Source organism: Haematobia irritans, chromosome 1, assembly GCF_050003625.1.
Source record: "Haematobia irritans isolate KBUSLIRL chromosome 1, ASM5000362v1, whole genome shotgun sequence".
Classification (NCBI taxonomy): Eukaryota; Metazoa; Arthropoda; class Insecta; order Diptera; family Muscidae; genus Haematobia; species Haematobia irritans.
Window position 1 is genome coordinate 131,794,917 of NC_134397.1, and position 14,933 is coordinate 131,809,849.

Genomic DNA, 14,933 nt, shown 5'->3' on the forward strand with positions numbered 1-14,933 from the left:
GAAAAAATTTTCAACATTTAATTTCTATAGCAAATTTTGTCAAAATTTTATTTCTATAAAAAATTTATTCAAAATTGTATTACTATAGAAATATTTTTTTCTATAGAAAATTTAGTCAAAATTTTATTTCTATAGAAAATTGAGTCAAAATTTTGTTTGTATAGAAAATTTTACAAAATATTGTTTGTTACACAAAAACTTTTTTCAAAAATTTTATATCTATTGATAATTTTATTTCTATAAAAATTTAAGGCAAAAGTTTATTTCTATAGAAAATTTTGCCAAAATTTTATAGTAACAAATTTTTTTATTAGAAAATTTGGTCAAAATTTTATTTCTATAGAAAATTTTATCAAAATTTTATTTCTACACACAAAAAATTTTTTTTGATTTCAATCACGAAAATCGCGGATTCAATCATTTTTTTAATTGAAATGTCTTCAATCACGAAAATGATAGTATCAATCACCCATTTTGATTGAAAACCAACACGATTTTCAATTAAAAATTTAATTGACTTTTGTCACGGAATCAATTAATTGTGTGATTGAATTTTTTACATAAAATTCAATCACAGTTTTAATTGAATCAATTAAAATTTTAATTAATTTCGCGACAAAAATCAATCAACTATTTGATTCATTCAATTAAATAATTATTTGAAATTGGCTATAAATTTCGATCAAAAAAATTATATATTGCGACCCCAAAATCGTATTTAGTTTTATTTGAAATAAAAGAAAATATGTGTTTCTTATAAAACATATTTAATATATTATTATTTTTTGAATTATGAAATAGACAAATAAATTTTGTTCTTGTCATTTGTGTTTTGTTCTAACATAACTTACAAATACAATTATTATAAATAACAAGTATAGGGTAAAAAAAAAACTATAAAAATCATTCACTTCCTTATCATAATAACCATGTCAGCATGTTCCTTCTAATATGTACATGCGCCTAGATTTCCAATAAATCAGCAGTCTGTAAGCTAAATAAGTTTTTCTAAAAAAAAAACAGAATAATTCGAATTTAATTTTGTTCAATTAAAAGTTAATTTTGTTAAACATTACCTGCATAGAATATCAAGTTCAATTCTTAGTTCCAGGTTGCAGATTTATAATCTTCTTTTGCAGTTGTAGTCTTTTAGCATAAAAAGGTGTATTAAGGAGCTCGGTAATTTAATTTTAGTAACAATTCCTTTCCAAATCCACACATTGAAATCGTCTATTAAAATTTGAACCAATCAAAGACAAAAATAATGGGAAAGCAATGTAATATTTGGTATTATATTGATGATACTTTGCAAATTCTGGAAATAGAAAAAATTATAAATGGAAAATACATATTTTTATTATTTTCGGATATTTTTCATATTTTTAAATCTAAAAGAAAGAACTTTTTACCATTACATAATTCAGCTCATTAGTTTATATACCAGATATACTGCTCTCTACTTGGGTTCAAACTGCAAAAGGCAGGTAAAACAAAAATGCAATTTAATGCCAACGCCACTTCGCAACTTCAAGGTGAATCTTCCAACAAACCCATACCGCTCTTGGTTTTAAGAAAACTAGGAGTGAAAAATATTTATAATTTTAAAAGATCAATACGGTACCCACTTTTTTATTGCAAGCATATTCTTATATATTTGATAAAATGATGGAGTTGATGGGATTGATTGGTCAATTTCACGAAATAATATTGGTCATGAATAAAAAATATATTATTTTAGTCCGTTTAATGTAAACAGGCTTCAATGGAAAACGGTATTCACATTTCACAATTTCTTACCTTTAATAAACGTAGATTGTTTTCCAATTTTACAATACCACAAAACACAAACACAGGTAATTTCAAATGCGTTCTCTCATGTATTTTTTTCAAACCTTTACCACGTGGCCTTTTGTTGTTGCACACTTTATTTATTTCAACCCTTTGCTATGATTTGTTGTTGCGTTCAAAATATTTATGATTTTTGATTCTTCCCCCCAAATCTTAAGAAAAAAAACCCCTAAATTGGTCTAGACTTTTTTCAAAAACCCCCAAAAAATTTAAGAATGTTAATAAGTCAAAAAGGTGTCCCAAATTTCGTTAAAAAATCCTGCAATGATACACTTTACAAATTAAATTTAACACAAATATATATACTGAACGATTTTTTTTCTGAAGAACAAAATTTCTTTTGAAGTAAATAAAAGTCAGTAGATAACATCATTATACCACTTTTCACAAATTCGGGTTTATTTGTCTAAAATTTCGTTCCTGAGGAAAGTAATTTTTCTATGGGTATAATAATACAAAATGTATATAAAGAGCAGACAAAACAATATAATTCAATGTATAAATCTTTCAAATCAAATTAATTAAAACAGCGGCTTATAAAGTATAAATAATAGAAATAAACAAGTATGTACGGCCGTAAGTTCGGCCAGGCCGAAGCTTATGTACCCTCCATCATGGATTGCGTAGAAACTTTTTCTAAACACTGCCATCCACAATCGAATTACTTAAGTTGCGGTAACGCTTGCCGATGGCAAGGTATCTTAAAACCTCCTAACACCATCTTCTAAATTGTATGTAAGTCCATACGTGGTATATATTAAATAAAAAAGATCGATCCAATACGTATATAATTCAGTTTGACAAAGTAGACATAACATTTTGACAAAATTTTCTACAGAAATAAAATTTTAACAAAATTTTCTATAGAAATAGACTTTTGACAAAATATTCTATAGAAATAAAATCTTGGTAGATTATTTTTGACTCGAGTGGCAACCATGATTATGAACCGAATAAAATTTGAACAAAATTTTCTATAGAAATAAAATTTAGACAATGATGAAAATTTTATTGTGAACCGAATAAAATTTTAACAAAATTTTCTCTAGAAATAAAATTTTGACAACATTTTCTATAGAAATAAAATTTTGACAAAATTTTCTATATAAATAAAATTTTGGTAGATTAATTTTGGCTCTAGTGGCAACCATGGTTATGAACCGATATGGACCAATTTTTGAGTGATTGGACCAATTGTTGTATGGTTGTTAGCGACCATATACTAACACCACGTTCCTAATTTGAACCGGATCGGATGAATTTTGCTCCTCCAAGAGGCTCCGGAGGTCAAATCTGGAGAACGTTTTATATGGGGGCTATATATAATTATGGAACGATCTGGACCAATTCTGGCACGGTTGTTAAAGATCATATACTAACACCATGTTCAAAATTACAACCGGATTGCGTGAAATTTGCTTCTCTTGGAGACTTCGCAAGCCAAATCTGGGGATCGGCTTATATGGGGGCTATATATAATTATGAACCGATGTGGACCAATTTTTGCATGGTTATTAGAGACCATATAACAATACCAAGTACCAAATTTCAGCCGGATCGGATGAAATTTGCTTCTCTTTGGGGCTTCGCAAGCCAAATCTGGAGATCGGTTTATATGGGGTCCATATATAATTATGGACCGATGTGGACCAATTTTTGTATGGTTATTAGAGACCATATACCAACATCATGTACCAAATTTCAGCCGGATCGGATGAAATTTGCTTCTCTTTGAGGCTCCGCAAGCCAAATCTGGGGATCGGTTTATATGGGGGCTATATATAATTATGGACCGATGTGCACCAATTTTTGCATGATTGTTAGATACCATCTACCAACACCATGTACCAAATTTCAGCCGGATCGGATGAAATATGCTTCTCTTAGAGGCTCCACAAGCCAAATCTGGGGATCGGTTTATATGGGGGCTATATATAATTATGGACCGATGTGGACCAATTTTTGCACGATTGTTAGAGACCATCTACCAACACCATGTACCAAATTTCAGCCGGATCGGATGAAATATGCTTCTCTTAGAGGCTCCACAAGCCAAATCTGGGGATCGGTTTATATGGGGGCTATATATAATTATGGACCGATGTGGACCAATTTTTGCATGATTGTTAGAGACCATCTACCAACACCATGTACCAAATTTCAGCCGGATCGGGTGAAATATGCTTCTCTTAGAGGCTCCACAAGCCAAATCTGGGGATCGGTTTATATGGGGGCTATATATAATTATGGACCGATGTGGACCAATTTTTGCATGGTTGTTAGAGACCATATACCAACACCATATACCAAATTTCAGCCGGATCGGATGAAATATGCTTCTGTTAGAGGCTCCACAAGCCAAATCTGAGGGTCCCTTTATATGGGGGCTATACGTAAAAGTGGACCGATATGGCCCATTTTCAATACCATCCGACCTACATCGATAACAACTACTTGTGCCAAGTTTCAAGTCGATAGCTTGTTTCGTTCAGAAGTTAGCGTGATTTCAACAGACGGACGGACGGACGGACGGACGGACGGACGGACGGACGGACGGACATGCTTAGATCGACTCAGAATTTCACCACGACCCAGAATATATATACTTTATGGGGTCTTAGAGCAATATTTCGATGTGTTACAAACGGAATGACAAAGTTAATATACCCCCATCCTATGATGGAGGGTATAAAAATAAACAAAAATTAAAGTTCAGTAATTATATACATTATTCGCCAAAATTGTAGGCGTGAAATTATGAGACCAATAATTTAATGTTTCAATGCCATTTCTTAATTTGTTTTTAATTGTATCAAATATTAAAAATGCCCCTTCAACAGATGCGTTTAAAACAGAATGTCATTGCTTACTTGCTTGTATTTAAGAACATGGGTTGACTTCCCTCATTTTTTTCAAAATTCATGCCAGAATTGTTCCAAATTTTGTTGAGAATTGCTCCACTTTATAGGGTCTAAAATAATTTTTTACCCCCAAAAATCCCCCCAAATAAATGTTACCCCTAAAAATCTCCCTAAACGTGTAAAAAACCCCTAAATTTGGGGGGAAAACCCCCAACCTGGCAACACTGCCACAGACTGATCTCTCCATCATACATTGTTGAATAAATACCTATTCTCTTGTTCTCTTTTCGCTCTTTCCATTTCTCAAAATTATTCAGTTTCAATCACAAAGGTGATTGGATCAATCACATGTGTAATTGGAAACGGAAAAAAATTCAATCACGTTTGTAATTGAAAATTATTTCCGAATTGATTAACAAATTGATTGAATCAATTAATATTTTAATTGGAAACGTAACAAATATCAATCATTTTTTTAATTGGTTTTTATTCGGATTTGATTAAATAATTAATTGAATCAATTAACATATTAATTGAATCCGTTTCCAAATTCAATTAAGTGTTTAATTGAAAAAAATTTGGTGATAATTTTTTGTGTGTATAGAAAATTTAGTCAACATTTTGTTTCTGTAGAATATTTTGCAGAATTTTATTTACTACACAAAAATTTTTCTAAAATTGTATTTTTATTGATAATTTTTTCAAAATTTTATTTCTATAAGCAAAAATTGTCAAATTTTATTTCTATAGCAAATTTTCTCAAATTTTTTTCTTACTGATGCTCACTGATACTCACTGCTATAAAAAATGTATTCAAAATGTTATTAGTATAGAAATATTTTTTTCTATATAAAATTTAGTCAAAATTTTGTTTCTATAGAATATTTTGAAAATTTTATTTCTATAGAAAATTTTGCAAAATTTTGTTTGCTATACAATTTTTTTTAAATTGTATTTCTATTGATAATTTTTTCAAACTTTTATTTCTATAAACAATTTTGCCAAATTGTATTTCCATAAAAATTTTATTCAAAATTTTATTTCTATATATTTGGTCAAAATTTGATTTATATAGAAAATTTTGCCAAAATTTTATTTCTATAGCAAATTTTCTCAATTTTTTTTTTCTTACTGATGCACACTGATACTCACTGCTATAAAAAATGTATTCATAGAATGTATTCATATTACTATAGAAATATTTTTTCTATATAAAATTTAGTCAAAATTTTATTTCTATATAAAAGTTAGTCAAAATTTTGTTTCTAGAATATTTTGCAAAATTTTATTTCTATAGAAAATTTTGCAAAATTTTGTTATTTTTGCTAACATTTTTTTTAAATTGTATTTCTATTGATAGTTTTTTCAAACTTTTATTACTATAAACAATTTTGCCAAATTTTATTTCCATACAAATTGTATTCAAAATTTTATTTCTATATATTTGGTCAAAATTTGATTTCTATAGAAAATTTTGCCAAAATTTTATTTCTATAGAAAATTTAGTCAAAATTTTGTTTCTGTAGAAAATTTATTTCTATATAAAATGTTAGCAAAATGTTATTTACTAGACAAAATTTTTTCCAAAATTGTATTCAGTGAGCATACAATTTTGTAAAAATTGCTGCTAAGTCGAAAATTTGTAGAAATGACTCAAATTTTCAAATTTTTCAATGAATGAATCATAAATGCATTTTTGCGAAATTGTCTAAACAATTATAAGTATTTCCCAAATATTGCCCGAGTTTTGTAGAAGTCTGATTTGAGATTTTATCAAAATGTAGATCTAAATACTAAGTTGTGTAGAGTATATTATAATCGGCCCGTCCGACTTTAGACTTTCCTTGCATTTTTATTTTTCGTTAAAGTTGTGTTACGTCCCATAACGTTAGATTTAAATTTTAAGTACATAGATTTTGTAAAAGTATATACAATTTTGTCTAAATCGATTCAGATTCAAATTCATGCATATGGAAATATAAACCTTTATATAGCTCGCAACAAATTTAAAGGATTTGAGATAGTATCAATAATTTTGGTCCACAAATACACACACAAAAAAAATTTTTTTGATTTCAATCACGAAAATCGCGGATTCAATCATTTTTTTAATTGAAATGTCTTCAATCACGAAAATGATAGTATCAATCACCCATTTTGATTGAAAACCAACACGATTTTCAATTAAAAAATTAATTGACTTTTGTCACGGAATCAATTAATTGTATGATTGAATCAATTAAAAACGTGATTGATTTTTAACATAAAATTCAATCACAATTTTAATTGAATCAATTAAAATTTTAATTAATTTCGCGACAAAAAACAATCAACTATTTGATTCATTCAGTTAAATAATTAATTGAAATTGGCTATAAATTTCAATCAAAAAATTTATATATTGCGACCCCAAAATCGTATTTAATTTTATTTGAAATAAAAGAAAATATGTGTTTCTTATAAAACATATTTAATATTTTATTATTTTTTGAATTATGCAATAGACAAATAAATTTGGTTCTTGTGATTTGTGGTTTGTTCTAACATAACTTACAAATACAATTACATAAATTATATAAATCATTATCTTCCTTATAATAATAACCATGTTAGCATGGTCCTCCTAATATGTAGATGCGCCTAGATTTCCAATAAATCAGCAGCCTGTAAGCTAAATTAGTTTTTCTGAAAGTAAACAGAATAATTCGAATTTAATTTTGTTAAATTAAAAGTTAATTTTGTTAAACATTACCTGCATAGAATATCAAGTTCAATTCTTAGTTCCAGGTTGCAGATTTATAATCTTCTTTTGCAGTTGTAGTCTTTTAGCATAAAAAGGTGTATTAAGGAGCTCGGTAATTTAATTTTAGTAACAATTCCTTTCCAAAATTTCCACACATTGAAATCGTCTATTAAAATTTGAACCAATCATACACAAAAATAATGGGAAAGCAATGTAATATTTGGTATTATATTGATGATACTTTGCAAATTCTAAAAATAGAAAAAATATATAAATGGGAAATACATATTTTTATTATTTTCGGATATTTTTCATATTTTTAAATCCAAAAGAAAGAACTTTTTTACCATTACATAATTCAGCTCATTAGTTTATATATCAGATATACTGCTCTCTACTTGGGTTCAAGCTGAAAAAGGCAGGTAAAACAAAAATACAATTTAATGCCAACGCCACTTCGCAACTTCAAGGTGAATCTTCCAACAAACCCATACCGCTCTTGGTTTTAAGAAAACTAGGAGTGAAAAAAATTATAATTTTTAAAGATAAATACTGTACCCACTTTTTTGTTGCAAACATATTCCTACATATTTGATAAAATGATGGAGTTGATTGGTCAATTTCACGAAATAAAATTGGTTCCTAAAAGAAATGAATAAAAAATATATTATTTTAGTCCGTTTAATGTAAACAGGCTTCAATGGAAAACGGTATTCACATTTCACAATTTCTTACCTTCAATAAACGTAGATTGTTTTCCATTTTTACAATACCACAAAACACAAACACAGATAATTTCAAATGCGTTCTCTCACATATTTTTTCAAACCTTTACCACGTGGCCATTTGTTGTTGTACACTTTATTTATTTCAACCCTTTGCTATGATTTGTTGTTGCGTTCAAAATATTTATGTACACATTTTCAATGCAGCAGACAGAATGTCGTCAATCATGTTTTTCAATTTACGCGAAAAACAAAAACCCAACCGTTCGTTACAAGTTACTTCTACCGACTGATCTCTCCATCATACAATGTTGAATAAATACCCATTCTCTTGTTCTCTTTTCGCTCTTTCCATTGCTCAAAATTATTCAATTTCAATCACAAAAGTGATTGGATCAATCACATGTGTAATTGGAAACGGAAACAATTTCAATCACGTTTGTAATTGAAAAATTTTTCCGAATTGATTAACAAATTGATTGAATCAATTAATATTTTAATTGGAAACGTAACAAATATCAATCATTTTTTTAATTGGGTTTTATTCGGATTTGATTAAATAATTAATTGATTCAATTAACATATTAATTGAAGCCGTTTCCAAATTCAATTAAGTGTTTAATTGAAAAAATGTGGGTAATAATTTTTTGTGTGCATATACTGTTGGTATTTTCTCATATTATGATGGGTATTTATATCATTATTTTATTTATTAAACATTGCCCTAAATTTGAAATATAGAGTTCAATTGGCATCTAATGTGAAATTAAGACCTTTTTTTGAACACATAAATAAATACGATACTATATATCGATCCACTTACGGTACCCCCACAATAGAACTACAAATTAGTGGTATTAAAATGAGATTTAGTTATATTACCCGGAGTCGACTCCGGAGTCGGAGTCGAGCTGATGAAAATTGCTTGAGACGGAGTCGGAGTCGAGCAAAATTGGCTCGACTCCACAGCCCTGGTTCACATACAGACGGACGGACGGATAGATGGACATAGCTAGATCGACCAGGGGCCGAGCCAGAACAATATTGCCAAAGACACCATGTGTCTATCTCGTCTTCTTCTGGGTGTTGCAAACATATATACTAACTTATAATACCCTGTTCCACAGTGTGGCGCAGTGTATAATAACCGATCTAGTTCAGATTTAGATATAGCCCTTACATATAAATATTGCCCGATTTTCATTAACTTGCATAGTTTACACACACTAATGGAGCGGTTTCTTCCTTTCGTTATATGAGTCTGAGAAAACATGGCTACACACAAAAAAATAATTCTTTCCTCCCAAACGAAATTTTAGACAAACAAAGATCGTTTCTCATTTGCTTTTCGCCGTAAGGAAGTTTATTTGGAAGAAAAGTATATATTTTTTGTTTTTAAATCCTTTTCCAGGATTTAAAAACAATTTCATAAAGACTAAGCCAAAAAGACGGCAAAAGGAAGGGGAAAGGTAGCAGATATTTTCAAGCACATAAAACTGTCAAAGTTCGCAAAGAAATATCTGATTTGGCAAGCCATCTGTACCTGTGGCTTGAAAAGCAGCATTTTCATAGCTTCCGGGACTGTCAACCAAGAAATTTACGTGAAAGAGTGTTTGAATAAACGTATGCTGCCTTTCCTGAAGAAACACGGTTGTTCCGTACTGTTTTGGCCGGATTTGGCATCTTGCCATTACGGTAAAAAGGCCATGGAGTGGTACGCCGCCAACAACGTGTAGGTGGTTCCCAAGGACAAGAACCCTCCCAACACGCCAGAGCTCCGCCCAATTGAGAAATACTGAGCGGAAGCTAAAGAAGACCAAAAAAAACTGCTAAGGACGAGCAGCAGTTCAAGGCAAACTGGCTTTCTGCGGCGAAGAAGGTGGACAAGGTGGCTGTACAGAATCTGATGGCAGGTGTTAAGCGTGAGGCCCGGCAATTTAGATTTGGAAAAGCGAAAGCCTAACTGAATATTTTTCCTGAATTTTATAATAATTGAACTTGAAAAAGAAATTTAATTTGATTTTTTAAATAAACGATTTCACCGATTTAAACGCGTTTTCCCTTGACCAAATTTTGACCGTATCACCCTTTACCTTTCGCCTGGACGGAGAATCGAACCCCGGACCATGCAATTTGTAATCTGGGCTACGTAGCTGTTATTGCCATCATCGTTATAAGTTATATTTATATAACATAGTGTGCGGCGCCCACGATCAGATTAAACAAATTTTATTTAAGAGAATCATACATTTAGTTGGGCACCGTGGAGCAGTGGTTGGTACGACCGCCTTGCATACCAAGAAAAAAAATATTTTTTTATTGAAAAAATAAAAATTTTGTAACAAACGAATGTTTTTGGTAATAAAAGTTTAAAATTTTCGAAGAAATTCACTAAAGAACAAGTAAGGAAAGTCGGGCGGGACCGACTATATTATACCCTGCAACACTTTGTAGATCTAAATTTTCGATACCAAATACACACATACAGAATTTGATAGACTTCTACAAAATCTATAGACTCAAAATTTAAGTCGCCTAATGCACTAGGGTGGAACACAATTTTAGTAAAAAGATATGGGAAACATTTAAATCTGAAGCAATTTTAAGGAAACTTCGCAAAAGTTTATTTATGATTTATCGCTCGATATATATGTATTAGAAGTTTAGGAAAATTTGAGTCATTTTTACAACTTTTCGACTAAGCAGTGGCGATTTTAAAAGGAAAATTTTGGTATTTTGACCATTTTTGTCGAAATCAGAAAAACATATATATGGGAGCTATATCTAAATCTGAACCGATTTCAACCAAATTTGGCACGCATAGCTACAATGCTAATTCTACTCCCTGGCAAAATTTCAATTAAATCGAAGTTAAAAATTGGCCTCTGTGGTCATATGAGTGTAAATCGGGCGAAAGCTATATATGGGAGATATATCTAAATCTGAACCGATTTCAACCAAATTTGGCACGCATAGCTACAATGCTAATTCTACTCCCTGTGTAAAATTTCAACCAAATCGGAGTTAAAAATTGGCCTCTGTGGTCATATGAGTGTAAATCGGGCGAAAGCTATATATGGTAGCTATATCTAAATCTGAACCGATTTCAACCACATTTGGCACGCATAGCTACAATGCTAATTCTACTCCCTGTGCAAAATTTCAACTAAATCGGAGTTAAAAATTGGCCTCTGTGGTCATATGAGTGTAAATCGGGCGAAAGCTATATATGGGAGATATATCTAAATCTGAACCGATTTCAACCAAATTTGGCACGCATAGCTACAATGCTAATTCTACTCCCTGTGCAAAATTTCAATTAAATCGGAGTAAAAGATTGGCCACTGTGGTCATATGAGTGTAAATCGGGCGAACGATATATATGGGAGCTATATCTAAATCTGAACCGATTTGGTTCAAATTTGGCACACTTGACTATAGTATGCATTGTTCTTCTTGTGCAAAATTTTAAGCAAATTAGGGTAAAACTCTGGCTTCTGGGACCATATAAGTCCATATCGGGCGAACGATATATATGGGAGCTATATCTAAATCTGAACCGATTTCTTCCAAAATCAATAGGGTTCTATTTCTGAGCCAAAACACATGCTTGTGCCAAATTTGAAGTCGATTGGACTAAAACTGCGACCCAGACTTTGATTACAAAAATGTGTTCACGGACAGACGGACATGGCTATATCGACTCAGGAGCCCATCTCGAGCATTTTTGCCAAAGACACCATGTGTCTATCTCGTCTCCTTCTGGGTGTTGCAAATATATGCACTAACTTATAATACCCTTTTCCACAGTGTGGCACAGGGTATAAAAACGTTTTCGAAACACGTTTTCCAAACGGTTTTTTCCTTGTGTGTATACAGGTTATTTTTTTACCCTCGCTGTTTGGCTTCGAAGAATAATTCTAACTATAAATGAAAACTTCTTTCGTCTAAAATTTCGTTACTCAGAAACATAAACAGAAATTTGAATTGGTCAGGTCGGGTCGTAGTTATTATACCCTAACCACTACACACAAAAAATTATCACCAAAATTTTTTCAATTAAACACTTAATTGAATTTGGAAACGGATTCAATTAATATGTTAATTGATTCAATTAATTATTTAATCAACTCCGAATAAAAACCAATTAAAAATGATTGATATTTGTTACGTTTCCAACTAAAATATTAATTGATTCAATCAATTTGTTAATCAATTCGGAAATAATTTTCAATTACAAACGTGATTGAAATTTTTTCCGTTTCCAATTACACATGTGATTGATCCAATCACCTTTGTGATTGATCCAATCACCTTTGTGATTGAAACTGAATAATTTTGAGCAATGGAAAGAGCGAAAAGAGAACAAGAGAATGGGTATTTATTCAACAATGTATGATGGAGAGATCAGTCTGTGGAAGTAACTCGTAACGAACGGTTGGGTTTTTGTTTTTCGCGTAAATTGAAAAACATGATTGGCGACATTCTGTCTGCTGCATTGAAAATGTGTGCATAAATATTTTGAACGCAACAACAAATCATAGCAAAGGGTTGAAATAAATAAAGTGTGCAACAACAAACGGCCACGTGGTAAAGGTTTGAAAAAAATATATGACAGAATGCATTTGAAATTACCCGTGTTTGTGTTTTGTGGTATTGTAAAAATGGAAAACAATCTACGTTTATTGAAGGTAAGAAATTGTGAAATGTGAATACCGTTTTCCATTGAAGCCTGTTTACATTATGTTGACTAAAATAATATATTTTTTATTCATTTCTTTTAGTGACCAATTTTATTACGTGAAATTGACCAATCAATGCCATCAACTCCATAATTTTATCAAATATATAAAAATATGTTTGCAATAAAAAAGTGGGTTCCTTATTGATCTTTTAAAATTATAAATTTTTTTCGCTCCTAGTTTTCTTAAAACCAAGAGCGGTATGGGTTTGTTGGAAGATTCACCTTTAAGTTGCGAAGTGGCATTGGCATTCAATTGCATTTTTGTTTTACCTGCCTTTTTCAATTTGAACCCAAGTAGAGAGCTGTATATCTGATATATAAACTAATGAGCTGAATTATGTAATGGTAAAAAAGTTCTTTCTTTTGGATTTAAAAATATGAAAAATATCCGAAAATAATAAAAATATGTATTTTCCATTTATATTTTTTTCTATTTCCAGAATTTGCAAAGTATCATCAATATAATACCAAATATTACATTGCTTTCCCATTATTTTTGTCTTTGATTGGTTAAAATTTTAATAGACGGTTTTAATGTGTGAAAACTTTGGAAAGGAATTGTTACTAAAATTATATTACCCAGCTCCTTAGTACACCTTTTTATGCTAAAAGACTACAACTGCAAAAGAAGATTATAAATCTGCAACCTGAAACTAAGAATTGAACTTGCAGGTAATGTTTAACAAAATTAACTTTTAATTGAACAAAATTAAATTCGAATTATTCTATTTACTTAAAAAACTAATTTAGCTTATAAGCTGCTGATTTATTGGAAATCTAGGCGCATCTACATATTAGAAGGAACATGATGACATGGTTATTATTATAAGGAAGATAATGATTTATATAATTTATTTTGTCACCCTATAGTTGTTATTGATAGTAGTCGTATTTGTAAGTTATGGTAGAACAAAACACAAATGACAAGAACCAAATTTATTAGTCTATTGCATAATTCAAAAAATAATAAAATATTAAATATGTTTTACAAGAAACACATATTTTCTTTTATTTCAAAAGAAAAAAACTAAATACGATTTTGGGGTCCCAATATATAATTTTTTTGATTGATTGATTTTTGATTTTTGTCGCGAAATTAATTAAAATTTTAATTGATTCAATTAAAACTGTGATTGAATTTTATGTTAAAAATCAATCACGTTTTTAATTGATTCAATCACACAATTAATTGATTCCGTGACAAAAGTCAATTAAATTTTTAATTAAAAATCGTGTTGGTTTTCAATCAAAATGGGTGATTGATACTATCATTTTCGTGATTGAAGACATTTCAATTAAAAAGATGATTGAATCCGCGATTTTCGTGATTGAAATCAAAAAAAATGTTTGTGTGTATGTGAACAAAAGCATAACAATATCGTTAAATTCAAATTCTAATTAACATGAAATGTCCAAATTGTATCCAGTTTAAAACATCAGTCATTTTCAGCAAACTAAAGTCGTTTTAGCAGCATGTCTGCACGCACAGAAAAACCATGTTTGGACATGGTTCCCGCATCCATTTAATGCTTATCTAGAGCATGTAATTGCCGCGAAAACCATGTATTTTGTCTTTGTAAAATTAGTTTTCGAGCGGAGAAAAATGTATGGTGGCAATAAGCATTTGAATGGTTCTCAAATACTGCAAACATGTTTTATCATTTAAATGATATAATTTGAAACCATTAAATGGTCGGGAAAATCATGTTCCTGGCCATTCCATTTTTTTTTTTTACTTTTTTACAGGGAAAAAAGTATTTTTATAGGTTGAGTATAGACATGTCTAGAACCATTACATGGCCATAAAGACCATTTACATTTTTTTTCGTGACCATTTAATTTTTTAACTTTTTTGCAGCCAAAAGAATTTTATAAAAACATTGACCAGGTACACACGACTTTCATTTTGCGCGTGAGTCATGTGTTGATTGTTTCTTGGAATGGACGGAGAATACGGATTTTTTGTGTTAATTTATTTATTCAGAAGTGGCACGTGGTTTTATGTGACCACA

The 14,933-nt window shown here is 30.2% G+C and overlaps 1 protein-coding gene and 1 long non-coding RNA gene across 2 annotated transcripts in view; one reads left to right on the forward strand and one right to left on the reverse strand.

Annotated features, from left to right (window-relative positions):
• The window catches only part of LOC142221813 (ER membrane protein complex subunit 2-like), a 94,995-nt gene that overhangs the window by 30,457 nt on the left and 49,605 nt on the right, over window positions 1-14,933 (reverse strand). The gene's annotated exons all lie outside the window — the stretch shown is intronic.
• On the forward strand, window positions 12,551-13,916 carry LOC142241987 (uncharacterized). Its single transcript, XR_012723903.1, has 4 exons — window positions 12,551-12,868; window positions 12,962-13,266; window positions 13,362-13,593; window positions 13,672-13,916. It is a non-coding gene; the product is annotated as an uncharacterized LOC142241987 (long non-coding RNA).